Source organism: Octodon degus, unplaced genomic scaffold (genome assembly GCF_000260255.1).
Source record: "Octodon degus isolate 3935 unplaced genomic scaffold, OctDeg1.0 scaffold00004, whole genome shotgun sequence".
In the NCBI taxonomy this organism is placed as follows: domain Eukaryota; kingdom Metazoa; phylum Chordata; class Mammalia; order Rodentia; family Octodontidae; genus Octodon; species Octodon degus.
The window spans coordinates 7190266-7203976 of NW_004524580.1; the positions used below are offsets into that span (position 1 = coordinate 7190266).

Sequence of the window (13711 nt, forward strand, 5' to 3'; positions counted from 1 at the left end):
ATTATGTGCCAAGCTCACTTCCAGGATAAGAAAAAGTCCTTTATATTTTACATTACAGTGGGGTAAAAAATTAAATCTTTAATTTCAGATTATACTTCTGTACAATGAAGAAAAATCAAGCTGAGTAAAGATGAGGACAACGGAGGTGTGGGGCCCTGGATATTTAGATTGACAACACCTCTCGGGTTCAGTGACATTTGACAAAGACCCAAGAGAAAGGAGACAACACAGGTAATCTTGAGGAAGGACCTGCAGGCAGAGAACAGTTCAGGCACTGGTCCTGAGGAAGGGAAGTGGGGACACAGAAGGCCCAACAAGAAGGCAGCTTTGTCTAGGATGGAGTAAGGGGAGCAAGCATGAGGAGTGTCAGGTCAGGTAGGCAGGTAGCCTCGATCCCACAGGACCCGATGGGCTGAGGCACTAAACTAAACTATTAGTTTAGCCTAATAATGATGGACAACACTGCAAGGTTCTGAGCAGGGAAGTGACATGAAAGTTTTGTTTCACACGACAACTCTAGTGGATGTGTGATGACAAGAGTAGAAGTATGGGGAATACTACTAGGCCTGTGGCTTTGCTGTCCCTGGACAAGTCCCAGACATCCACAATTTAAAGGAGGAAAAGCTTGATTTGACTTGGATTAGCCCATGGTCAGCTGGTTCCAAGTCAAAAATTCCCTTGTGAAAGACCTCAAGGCCAAGCCTTTGTGACTGCTGAGACACACTTCTGAGTGTGCTCCTTGATTCCCTGAGCAGATCCTAAACTGCCCCCTAACCACCGCAGGGTCTAGATTAAAGTATTTTGCTGAAGTACTATAAGACTGAGGATCAGAGATCCTCCTTTATATTAAGACTCTTTGTTAATAATTGACGTCTAGCAACACAAGATGCCAAATTCAATGGAAGATATGTCAATAAAAACCTTTCATAGCCCTTTTGTATCCAGATTTCTAGTGAGGTCTGAACCTGCATAGTCTCAGCCTGACCTCCTCCCACTAATGTAGAAAATTTCCGAGTAGAAAATTTTCATCTGCTTTTAATCAGTACTCCATGTGCTAAGGTCAGCTCAAGTAGCAATATAGGAATATGGCTTTTGTTTTGACAAATAAAGTAGTGTATTATGGTGATAGCACCATGCCTGGAGGGGGCTGTCACTCAGGGAAAGAGAACATGCTGGCTGCGCACAGGCACTAAGCCCTTTTCTCTCATAGGTGACAACGACCATCTCCCTTCTGTCCAAATCCAACTCCTCTTGAGAATTTACTGACCTTATCTCTCATGTCACATTAAATCAAAAGTATCTTCACCTTTAGGTTTGGTAATGGTACATGAGGATGTTGTACCATTATTTGTTATATGATAAAGTACAAGGGTTTGTGGTTTTTTGTTGTTTTTTTTTTTCCTGGACAGCTCAGCCTGCCCTGAGGATGGAATTGTGCAGCATATGGTGCCAGGGATCAAACTGTGGTCCCTGCAGTTGCCTAAGCTTGCCTAACAGACACTTTAGATCACGGAGCTATCTTGCCAGCCCCTGTTCTATTACAAAGATAGAGAAAAGACAACATTGTCAATTAGGTGAACAAATCATCATATATAAAACTGATCCCAATTTCAGATATGCTAAAATGTGGGGGGGGGAAAGCATTATGTTTTTTAAGACATGATCTCATGTTGATCCTCCTGCCTCAGCCTCTCAAGTGCTAGGATTACTGGTGTGTGCCACCACGCCTGGCTTAAAAGCACATCATGTTAAAATTAATGAAGTATGTATTATCATGGTCAAGCCAGTCAGACACCTGGACATCATCATAGGCTACCTTCTGTCAACTCTCACGTATATATTGGTTTTCTACTTTACAAATCTCATTCTCCAGTTTGGAAAACTTATCTGCCATCCCTGTAGTATGTCCATTAGCAACTAAGTCACTCTGCCATGTCTTAGTTACCTTTCTCATTGCTGAGTCAAAAAAAAAAGGGGGGGCGGGGAAATGGCTTGGTAGAATAAGTGCTTGCCTGGCAAGCACAAGGGCCTGAGGGTTCAAAACCCCGGTTCCACCAAAAAAAAAAAAAAAAAAAAAACAAAACAAAAAAACAAAAACAAAAACAAAAACAAAAACAAAAAACCTGACACCCATCACTCTAAGGAGGAAAGGCTTACTTTGGCTTATGGTTTGTAGAAGTTTCAGGGTATAGTACCTGCTATGCTCTATGCTCCTCTTCTTTAGTGTCTTTCCCACCTCTGTTCTCTGTTGAAAATGCCTGCTTATCCTTTAAGAATCAGCGCAAATGTGGCCTCCTCAGTAAACATTTTTGATGCCCTCTGTTCCTAGTCTTCTAGGAAGCACTTCTAGGAAGTGCTTCTTCCTCTACTTTAGCATTTACCATATTTTAGAATTACTTACACTTCTGCACTATGAGCCGCTGCAGGTCAAGGAACACATTCTGACCATTGTTGTATCATCACGTAGGTTGGGCCTGATGTGCAAGCAGGCTCTTAGCAAGTATTTCCCAAATTACTAAGTAAATGATCCGTATGTGGAAAAAGAACTGCCTTTAGTATATAATATGAGATAGTGACAGTTCTGAAGTGCACATCCTTCCAACTTGGAAGAACAATTCAGAGCCAAGGGAAAGTCTTGGTTCCTCTTTTTTCTCAGCCCCCAAGAGCAAAATCTCTTGATGTGGTTTGAGGCCTCAACACATGAAGCCCAGGCTTATAAGACAAATTAACCTGAGCAACCATAGAATTTGAGGTACCTTTTTGGCAGCCACTTTCAAGTTTAAGAAGAGAAGTCTAGATTTGTGATCAGTTGATCCATATGACTTTTATCATGAGCAATTACTTTGTGAACTATCAACTTGTATTTGTAAAAATCTCATTGGTAATTTGTAAAATGAGTCCACAATACCAGCCAAGAAAAAGTTAGAAACCAGAAAAACTGCAAAGAAAGCTTAAGAATTCCATCTGTAAGTTCTTCCTCAAGTTCTTCTGAGGCTAAGGGGACAAGTGTTCTCACATTTTCCATCTTTCCATACCCCAGCACCTTGCACAGTGCCAGCACCCTGGGGGTACTTAATGCATACAGATTTTTAAAAAAGTGTTGAAAGAACAAGCCAACTTTGAAATTTTTTTAACTTATTTTTGCCTTAGGCTTGTTTCTTTCAAAGCTGTGTAAATGAAGGAGCAAATATACTTGCTCTGTAAGCCACTAGCATCACCATCTTCCCTATGGTGTTACCATATAGATATAATAATAAGTGTACAAAATGATGCTCAAAAGTAAGCAGATCAGAAAATAATAGGCTTATGTTAGAGGAGCTGAGGCCCAAATTAATCATGTTCGCATGATGTTACTCTTGTATATTATGATCTATAGAGCTGTGAAAGATTTGAACAATGAAAAAGTATTTGAGCTTTTCAAGAAGTCAAGAAGTGGATGTACTCCTGTAATCCCAGAGCCTGGGAGGTTGAGGCAGAAAGATTACAGTGAGTTCAAGGACAGGCTGGACTTCATAGTGAGACCCTGTCTCAGGAAAACAAAGAAACAAAAAAAAACAAAACAACAAAGAAAGCCAAGGGAAGGGTAAGAAAAGATTACTATGTGGCATCAAACAATTTTTTAAATTATAATTTTATTATAGATGGATGAGACTCAGTCAGGTAGTTCAGGGGACTAAAGCCACTGTTTAGGCAGAGCACAGAGGCCAGGGTTCGATCCATGGCGTGCTGTCCTGGCACTGCCCCTGGGGCAAGCTGAGACAGCGATTGAGACTGGGCATGGTGGTGTGCGCCTGTAATCCCAGTGCTTGGAAGGCTGAAAACAGGAGAATCACTAGAAGTCGGATCTGTGTAGTGAGACCCTGTAGACTCTGTACCAATATGCATAAAAAAGAAAAAGAAAAGATGAAGATTAACAATTTCACAGGGTTCAATCCAATAGGGAGGTGAAATAGAAAAAGAGTTCTAAAAATAAAACATATGTTCACACCAAGATATGCTCTGAAGAATTTTACAGAAATTAAAATAGCCCTTCCAGGGGCTGGGGAGATAGCTCTGTTGAATAAGCGCTTGTCTGGCAAGTACAAGGGCCTGAGTTCAATCCCCGGATCCATTAAAAAAAAAAAAAATAGCCCTTCAATATCAGGATCAACCAGAGACCAGACAGCAAATCAGTTATTTGAATTATTTTTATTGTCTTGTTTTAAAGTTTGACAATTTTTTAAATTCACAAATAAAATGTATTCCTATTTATCCTGTGCAATACATTGTTTTCAAATATTTATCTATCGTGTTATAACTAAATTGACCCAATTAACATATCTATTTCCTCATATACTTTTTTGTGATGGACACACAGTCTACTTTCGCAGAACTCTTCAAGAAAAACATAATAGATCTCCTAAACTTCCTCTTCATGTCTAACTGAAATTTTGTGCTTTTTGAGAAACATTTTCGCTACTCTCTCCTTTCCCAACGCTGGAAACTAAAATTCTGTTCTGTACTTCTGAGCTCCACATTTTTAGATTTCACATGTAAGTGATGTCAGGCAGTATTTGTCCTTTTCTTCCTTCTAGTGTAATGTATTTCAGGTTCATCTATGTTGTCTTGAAAAACAGGATTTCTTCCTTTTTTTTTTTATTATTTTTTTTATTTTAACATTTATTGTGTGTGTGTGTGTGTGTGTGTGTGTGTGGCCAGCTCAGCCCACCAGGGGGCGCGGCTGGCTGGCATGTGGTGCTGGGGGATTGAACCGCGGTCCCTGTGCTTTGCCAAGCTTGTTCCAAGTAGATGCCTTAGACCACTGAGCCATCTCTCCAGCCCGGATTTCTTCCTTTTTAAAGGCTGCACTGAGCCAGGCTGACAGCTCAGCGGACTGAAGTGCCTATTTAGGCAGACCCAGTGGCCGGGGTGCCCCAGGGGAGTGCTAAGTCTGTGATTGAGACTGGGTGTGGTGGTGCGCACCTGTAATCCCAGCACTTGGGAGGCTGTAAACAGGAGAAACACTACAAGTCCAATCTATGTAAGGAGACCTTGTAATGAGACCTTGTTGACCCTGTCCTAAATACAGAATAAATAAATTTAAAAAAAATAAAGGCTGCACTGTACATATATTTTCTCATGGTACATATATTCTACATTTTCATTTCTTTATCCATTCATCTACTGAGGGACACTTAAGTTGGTTCCACATCTTAGCTACTGTAAAAAAAAATGATGCAGTAAATATAAGAATATATGTATCCCTTCAACATATCAATTTCATTCCTTTTTTTTTTTTCTCCAAATGCCTTCAGGGCAGGTTTGGCTGGCTTGAGTTGTAGGGATCGAACCATAGCAACCTGAGCCTGACTGCCTTGTTGAAGCAGCCGCTTAAAGAACTGAGCTAAGGGGCAGGCCCCCTTGAGCTAAGGGGCAGGCCCCCTCATTCCCTTTGAATATACACCTAGTGAGAGGATTGCTGGATCATATAAAAGTCTTTTCTTTAAACTATGAATTATATATTTTTAGTCCACTGAGCTATTTGGCAGGCCCTAAAGACTGTTTTTTAATGTATTTATATTTTTAAAATTATTTATTTATTTGTTTATTTGGTACAGGGACTCACTACACAGCTCAGACTTATAGTGATCCTTCTGTCTCAGCCTCCCAGCGCTGGGACTATAGTCTTATGCCACAATGCTCTGTTTAGGTGGCTGGCTCTGGGGCCAGCATGGCATGAGGTACCAGGGATCGAACCTGGGTCCTTGCACTTGCCACACAGGTGCTTAGACTGCAGAGCCATCTCCCCAGCCATTAAATATGAATTTTAAAGTTAGGCTTTCTTTAACTGAATCTTTCCTGTGTACCCTATTGTGTGCAGCTGGTCAAGTTACTGAATTTCTTCTGACTCAGTGTCTTCATCTGCAAGAGGAAAATGATAAAACTGTAATGAGCTTCGACTGTGCCTGGCATATACCAAGTGTGTTTTAGATGAATTGTGTTATTTCTACCAGTGCTCTTTAGTTAAAGAGAAAACTTTGAAGTTAGCAGTCATTTATGTTGCAGTAAATTAGAATTTGGAGTTTCTAATTATTTTATTTATTTTTTTTTTTTTTGTAGCTTTGTTAGGGAAGATCAGTCTGTGGAGTTAAACATATCTGGGTTTGGTTTTTGGAAACTACCTTTCCTATGTATCATGTCATGTGTAAAATGGGCAAATGAGTATCCTCATTGGTATTTTGTTGTTAAAAGAAAATGAAATTGTGTGTGGGAAACTCTCAGCAGAGAATTCATGAAGTGCTTAATAAGTGGTTGCTATGCCTATTAATGATCATCAGCTACATTGGCCTGTATGCTAGGTTTTTATTCTTTCAGTTTCCTAAAGTTATCTAATTCAAAAAGAGCCTAAAGTGTAATAACCATTGCTCAGTTAAATTTTTGAAAATCTAATCATATTTTTTCTTGCAAATATAAATTCTGGTGATACATTCTATTTTAAATCATTGAAATATATGAATAATGTTATAATTTTCAAATAAGACGAGTTCTGTTGTAAAGTTTTCTGTGAGAAAAATATTTTTAAAATTTATCTGCTTTATTGTTTAGTCTATCTCATTCATTTATTTATTTTTGTCTTTTTTAGACAGGATCTTGCTGTGATGCTGAAGCTGATCTTGACCTCACTTTGTAGCCCAGGTTGGTCTTGAATTCACAATGATCCTCCTGCCTCAACCTCCCAAGTGCTGGGATTACAGGTATGCACCATCACACCTGGCTGTTTAGTCTGTTTTATTTATTTATTTTTTAATGTATCAGTTATTTAATTAGGTTCTTAGTAAGAAATTTAGAACACTAACTTATGAGGATAAATTTCATTTGTCAGAGCAAAAATGGATCACAGGTAGCCCCAGAGCTGAGGAACAGCTTTGATTTTTGCTAAAATCTGTGAGTCCACCACTTTCTGATTCATGTTGTGCTGCTCTGAAATCTGGTATCTCTCTTTCTCGGTGTCGAAGATCTCGCCCTCCTGGTGTCTGGGTTTCCGCAGCTTCTTCTTCTTGAAGTAAGCATCAGTGAGGTGTTTGGGGATTTTCACTTTGCTGATAGCAATTTTTGTAGAAGTGACAATGACAAATTTCTGGTGTGTTCTTCGTAGAGGAACATGATTAAGGCTCAGAGGCTCAGTCACAAGTAGCAAGCCACTGGCCAACTGCTTCAGGAAGACCACTCTCTTGCCTCTGTGACGCCCGGTGAGGATGATCAAGATGGTGCCAGGAGTGATGCTAGCTCGAAGTTTCCGCACATGCTGACTGAAGGGTTTCTTGCCGTGGCTCAAGAGCTTTCGGGGCACATCTTCACGAGGGTAGTATCTAGGCATTTTTCGAAGCCTAACCACCCGGCTACCTCCATTCTTGTCCCCACCGACTGGCTTTGTGATTATAGCAAGAACTTTCTCCTTCTTTTTCTTCTCAACCTTTGACTTGCAGCTGTGTACTTTCTCTTGTACAAAGCCTTTCTGGAATACAGAGCAGATCGGGAGTATCTACCAATTCCTCTAACCAGGACAGGATTTCGGCTGCAAGGGGGCTGCCCCTTCTTGGACTTTTTTGCCTTCTTCACCTTTTTACCAGTACCACTGGCAGAAGCCTTTTGGGCTTTCGGTTTCTTCTGTTTAGTGTCTGGCTTCTCAGTTTTTTCACTCGCCATCTTGCAAGATGGAAAAGAGCTGTTTTAAAAATTTAAGTGAAATACTGCTTAGTCTACTGTTAAAGACATTTTGATGCTCACTGCCATAATGGGAAGTAATGCAGGGCTGACAAGAGCCCGGAGGTGCCATCTCTTCTTGTATTTCTGTACAGCTTTGATGGGTGTTTTCATTAACAGTCTAGCACTAAGGAGATATTTTCCTAACGGACATCTTCTTAAATATGTTGTTAATTTAAATGGTAAGGATGAAAGAACAGATACATTTGCTAAAATTTATTTGAGAGTTGGGAGAGAGAAGAGAGTAGACTATAAACAAGAAAAAAATGAGCTTTCTAATAATTGTGAGGGGCATTTGTGCAGAAGGACATTGCCCATAAGCCTAGTCCTAAGGGGAAAGAACAAATTCAAAGATGACAGTAATACTATGCATTTGGTTAATGGAAAGGATATCATTCATGGAGAAGTACTTTTGAAAAAGTAGATAAATTGATACATGGCCTCCTAACACTTCACTGACTAGGAATGTATTTTTCCCTCAGGCCCAAGAGCTTTAAAGCCACATGAAATATTTCATTGTCTTGTGATTCATAATGCTGGCGCACCTTCCATCTCACTCAATTAAAGAACAGAGCCTGTTTCTACACATCACTCTCCCACACAGAAGCTAAGAGCATAGAGGCAAGCGACACTGTCAGAAGTCTTTGCTCCTAAATCAAATATTTGCTCATCGTTTGTTTGCTGTCTACGTACCGGACTTTGAAGTTGCTGTGGCATATACTATTGTGTGCTCCCATTATTTTTAAATTTCTATTATTTTGACAACAGCTTACTTTTGGTTAGAACTAAGCAGATATTGCTTTTGATTATGAAAGGAATTAATCAGTATGGCCGAGAGATTAAAGTTCATTATTTGGTCTTTAAGTGATTCTGTCTACAGTAGTAGTCAAGTTCTTGCTGTTTTTTACTTGTTTGTTTGTTTTGTTTTTTAGTTGTCAAGCAGATGTAAGAAAGAGCCCCAAAGTATCCATAGAGTTTGCCTTATAGTTAAAAAAATTGAAACTTTTAAAACAGATTTGTTTCTGGATTTATTATACAGTGAACAATAGTTTTGTCTTTTTCCTTCAGTATTATTTTTTTTCCAAAGTTTTATTGATAAACAGATAGCAATGAGACAGTTTCAAATAAAATCGGAAGTACAGTTTCAACAAATAATACACTGCATATATTCTTCTTAGTGGTTAATTGCTGTACAAGAAGCAGACTTGTGATCCTACTTACAAACACCATTAGAACAAATCATTCTATTCATTAAGAGAATGCAACTATATATCTATCCCAACCACTTTGAATACACAGATACAAAATGGACATTCATCGGTATACCCCATTTTTTCTAAGTTCTGTTATTGAATATTATAGGTGTGTAAACTCAGCAAAATATTCTAAAAGAGTCCAGTAGCCCATAATAGCATTGGGTCTTCTGTTTAACTGGCAATGTCAGAAATTATTGACCTGAGTCCCGACAGCTCAACTTAACAGCATGGCTTTATTTCTTATATTTCGTCTTCATACTTTTTTCTACTGGATGGTTAAGACCAAGGTAAAGCAGGACCTATGCAACAAGAGTTGTAGCTTTTTGGTCTGAGAAGGTCAGTGAAATGCCCTCAGGATTTGTCCTGAGATCCTGTACCTCAGATTGTAGAACCTTTATCAGTGCAGCCATGCGGATGAGTCACGGCCATTGCTTGGTCAATGTGCTCTCTGTGAAAGCCTGAGAGAGTGTCTTCTCCCCATGTGACTCTCCTTAGGCCCACTCTATGTCATCGATCACTTTCCTCTTTGGCCCCATAATCTTCTTGATCAGAAAATTTGGGACACTACTGAGGTACATGACGTTACAGTACAAGTTCTCATATGTCCTGAGTCTTAATTGACCTTGAAAGGCTAGGGCCAAAATGTTGGCTTTCCTTGTATCCCTCCTTTTTCTCTAATTTTGGTCTGCAAACTTAGGTTGTTAACCATCCAGAAGAAAAGCTTATTGTTATTATCAAACGATTTAGGCTATCAATCTTAACCTCACTATCTCACTGCATTTCAAACATCTTAGGCATAATAAGGAACAGGTATTTTTCATCAAGTATTGATATGTTGAACTTTAAGTCCCTATATAATATAATAAAAAACATTTAAAAATTAGATTATATTTTAAAAAATAGGATAAAGAATTCTATGCTTCTCATGTTTGCATATAAGTCCAAAAATCTCACCGTATACAACATTGAAGCAGGACAGTCCCACAATATTCCTTTTCCTGTCTCTTGCTTTCATTCACCACCCCCTTCTTCTTGAACATCCACCTACCCGAGAGACATCTTAGCAGTAACTGGCATGTCATGTCAAGCCGCCCATATTCAGAATACCACAATGACAGGCACTCCCATCATGAAACAACTATTACAAATTACCATCTGCAGTGCAGTAGCTTAGTTCCCAGGTATCAGTATATATAGTTAGTCAGGGTGAGAATCTTTCCAATTAACTCCTAGATTAAAGAATCTCCTTCAGTATTAATAAAAGGAGATGAGGACTGATTTTAACTTATCTTGGGTATTAACTACCATAAGTAAAAGATTTTGAGTGGGAAAAAAAAGAAGTTCATTATTTGGTTTCAGACAGAATTACTTCTACTTCCGGATTTTGCTATGTAAGTCTCTCAGTCTCAGCTTCCTCGCTTGTAAAATAGGTTTAATGATAATATTTCCTGTATTTGATTGTTGAGAGCATTTCCAAGTTACTCAACACAGTGTCTGACATATAGTGAACACGTATGAATTGTTTTTGAGCTTGTAGTAGCTAATGCTTGGGGAACTACAGGACTTACAGGATGGCATTTACTAAGTGGGATGGGCCCTCAAGCCTTTCTTGCTTCATAAAGCGCCTTTAAGCAGTAACAATCTCCTGTGCATTTGATCTTAACTGCACACTTTGATTTCACTTCATTAGTGTTTCTATGGTTGGGTAGACTATTATCTCAAAGAATGGGATGACAACAGCCGAAATGAGACTTCTACTTCTATTATCAAGTAAAAATATGGCTAAATTTCTCTCCTCATTAAGTAGAACTTAAAACTTTAAATTCCTCAGGTTTTCTTTTTTGTTTAAATATCTTAAATCGGTTGCTAGAGAACCATAACCCACAAGTTCCAATAGGCACAGCCGGAGAAGTAAGGGTGTCTCAAAAAGACCAGAAGGGGGCAGCCTAGAAGGCAGAAAGGGGCTGCTTCTGAGACATTAATCAAATTATTCCAAGCAAACGCCACAGAAAAAAGCAGCTCCAGTACCAGAGAAGGCCAAGTGCAGGGCCTGGGCTTGCACCCTCTTCTGCTCTAAGTGACGAGGCCCAGCACCGACCCCGGCCAGGCAGGGCAGAGGAGGCCAGGCAGCGAGCGGGACTTTGCTGCCGCCAGCCCACTGCGGCTGTCTGGGAGGCGCCCGGTGAGTCTGTCCCTCTGCTGTGCGCATCAGAGGCCTTGCGGGAGGTGGGACCGCACTCAGCGTTCGCAGGGACAGCGCCTGGACGTGTGGCTGCTGTGAAGTCCTCTTCAGGTCATTCCAAGGAGCAGGTCCCCTCCCCCCCCCAGCCCACCTAAAGCAGAGGGCCGGAGAGGCCACGCTGTGGAAGTCACTGCTGCCCTGCTCAGCCCCAGCGTTGAGCATGTCCCCATCACAGTTTCCATCCCAGGCCCCTAGCAGGGGAGGGCCTCGGGAGCCCGGGCTCGCTGCCGTTGCACACCATCCATAAAGCCCACTGTACTCAACAACAACAACAAACCCTCTGTCCTCTGTGATTGGTACCTGTTGGTTGTCCTTGTATTTTGCCATCAGTTTGAGATCTTCACAGAATAAGTGACTTCTTTAAATTGAAGTGTGGACACTGGGCGGTTAGGTTGTGCCACTCTGTATCTTACTTAAACTTCGTGTTTTAGTCGGCTTCCACCGACACCACTCCAGTAAGAGAAGACAGGTGAGGAATTGCAAACGTGCCTGAAACAAAGGCCCAGAAAGTCTTGGCAAAGAAATAGAAGAAATGAAAAAAAAAAGGGGGGGGGGGACGGGGGTTGGGGGGGATAGAAGAAATGACGAAAAATCAAAGGGAAATTTTAGAGGGCTGGCCAAATAGTTCAGCAGATTGTGGGGTTCTATCCGCAGGCCTGCCGTGCCGGCCCCGCCCCTGGGGCTCACCGAGAAGGCAATTGAGACTGGGCGTGAGGGCGCACGCGCCTGTAATCCCAGCTCTTGGGAGGCTGTAAGCAGACGGATCACTACGCGTCTGATCTAGTAGTGAGACACTGAACACCCTGTCGACCCTTTCCTAAAATACAGAAAAAAAAGGGAAATTTTAGAACAAAAAATATAATAACTGAAAAACTCTTTCTTCAGTAACAGAATAAAGAAGAGTAGGGAACTGGAAGATGGAAAAGAGAGATTGCCCAGTATGAACAATTAAGGAAAGGAGACTGAAAAAAGAAATGATCAGAGTCTCAGGAACCTGCAGAGTAACGAAAAGATCTACATTTCCGTCTTCAAAATTCTGAAAGGAGCATCTAAAGAACTAGTGATTAAGAACATCCCAAACTTAAAAATAAGTGAATAAAAAAACTGAACAAAATAAAAATGTTACACTGCACAAACCTACGTATTCTCAAAACTGAGAAAATCCCCAACAGTCTAAACCTAAAGAAATCCACAAGACATATCATTAAACTTCCAAAAATGGAAAAGAAAGAAAAGATTCTGAAAGTAGCAAGAGAAATGACATATTATGTGTATTTCTCTACACATAGGGATAAACAATTAAATAGCAGTGGGTTCTCTTGCTAGAAATCATAGGAGGCAGAAGGAAGTGGTACAGAAGTTTGTTTTTGTTTGTTTCTTAATGATGAACGAAAACAACCGTCAACTCAGAATCCAGACAAGTATCTTTCAGCCCTGAAGGGACAGAAAAGGCATTCTCAGATGAATAATAACAAAAGAATTTTTTGTCAATGGATTTACCCTAAAATAATTGGTACTGGAAAATCTTTAAATAAAAATAATGTGATAAAAGAAGATGGCTTGGACACAACAGAAGAGAAGAAGCAATGTAAGTCTCCAAGTGAAAAACGATCAGGGGATGAGGATGCAGCTCAAGGAAAAGGCCCTGGATCTGATTTCTAGTACTGGAAAAGAAAATGAGTATAGGTCATATAATTAGGATGATATTATAAAAATAAGGAGCTCTTTTTGCAGTTTATAAGCATGAAGATGGTGTTTTCATGCTGCTGTGTAAAATGTGGCTTCCTTCAAAAGCTTTGTTACAGTGTCAGCATATCGCCCATCTGGCGTAAAAGAAGACAGGAAATTCCCACACTTCATTCAAACTCTTAATGACATCACTAGACTTTGATAAATTGTATATATGCAGTATAATACCTACAGCAACTAATCAAAGCTACATTAACATCTACATTAAGAGCATTGAAGACAAATAAAAATAGAATTCAAGTAATATGTGGGAAAAGAAATAACAGATAAATGAAGAACAGATATTAAACTGAAAAAATAACAAACTGCCACACTTATGCCCCCAAATAATAATTAAGTTAAATGTAAATGATCTAACTACATCAATTAAACGACAGTTTGATAGAATAGCCTTTTTTTGTTTTTGTTTTTGCAGAACCGGAGACTGAACTCAGGTCCTTGCGCTTGCCAGGAAAGTGCTTATTCTACTGAACCACCTCCCCAGCCCCAACAGAATAGATTGAAATACATGGCCTATATGTATGCGGTATATATGAAACTCATTTCAGCATGTAATCCCAGCACTCACTTGGGAGGCCGGGCAGGAAGATTGATGTGAGTTCAAGGCCAGCTTGAGCTACATAGTGAAACGCTGTCTCAAAAAGACAAGAGACAAAGAAAGAAAGAAAGAAAGAAAGAAAGAAAGAAAGAAAGAAAGAAAGAAAGAAAGAAAGAAAGAAAG

The 13711-nt window shown here is 40.0% G+C and overlaps 1 non-coding gene across 1 annotated transcript; it reads left to right on the plus strand.

Moving 5' to 3' along the window:
- The first annotated feature begins 12963 nt into the window (after positions 1–12963).
- Positions 12964–13070, plus strand: LOC111817454. The gene has a single exon (XR_002821652.1). It is a non-coding gene; the product is annotated as a small nucleolar RNA U13 (small nucleolar RNA).
- The last annotated feature ends 641 nt before the right edge of the window (positions 13071–13711 follow it).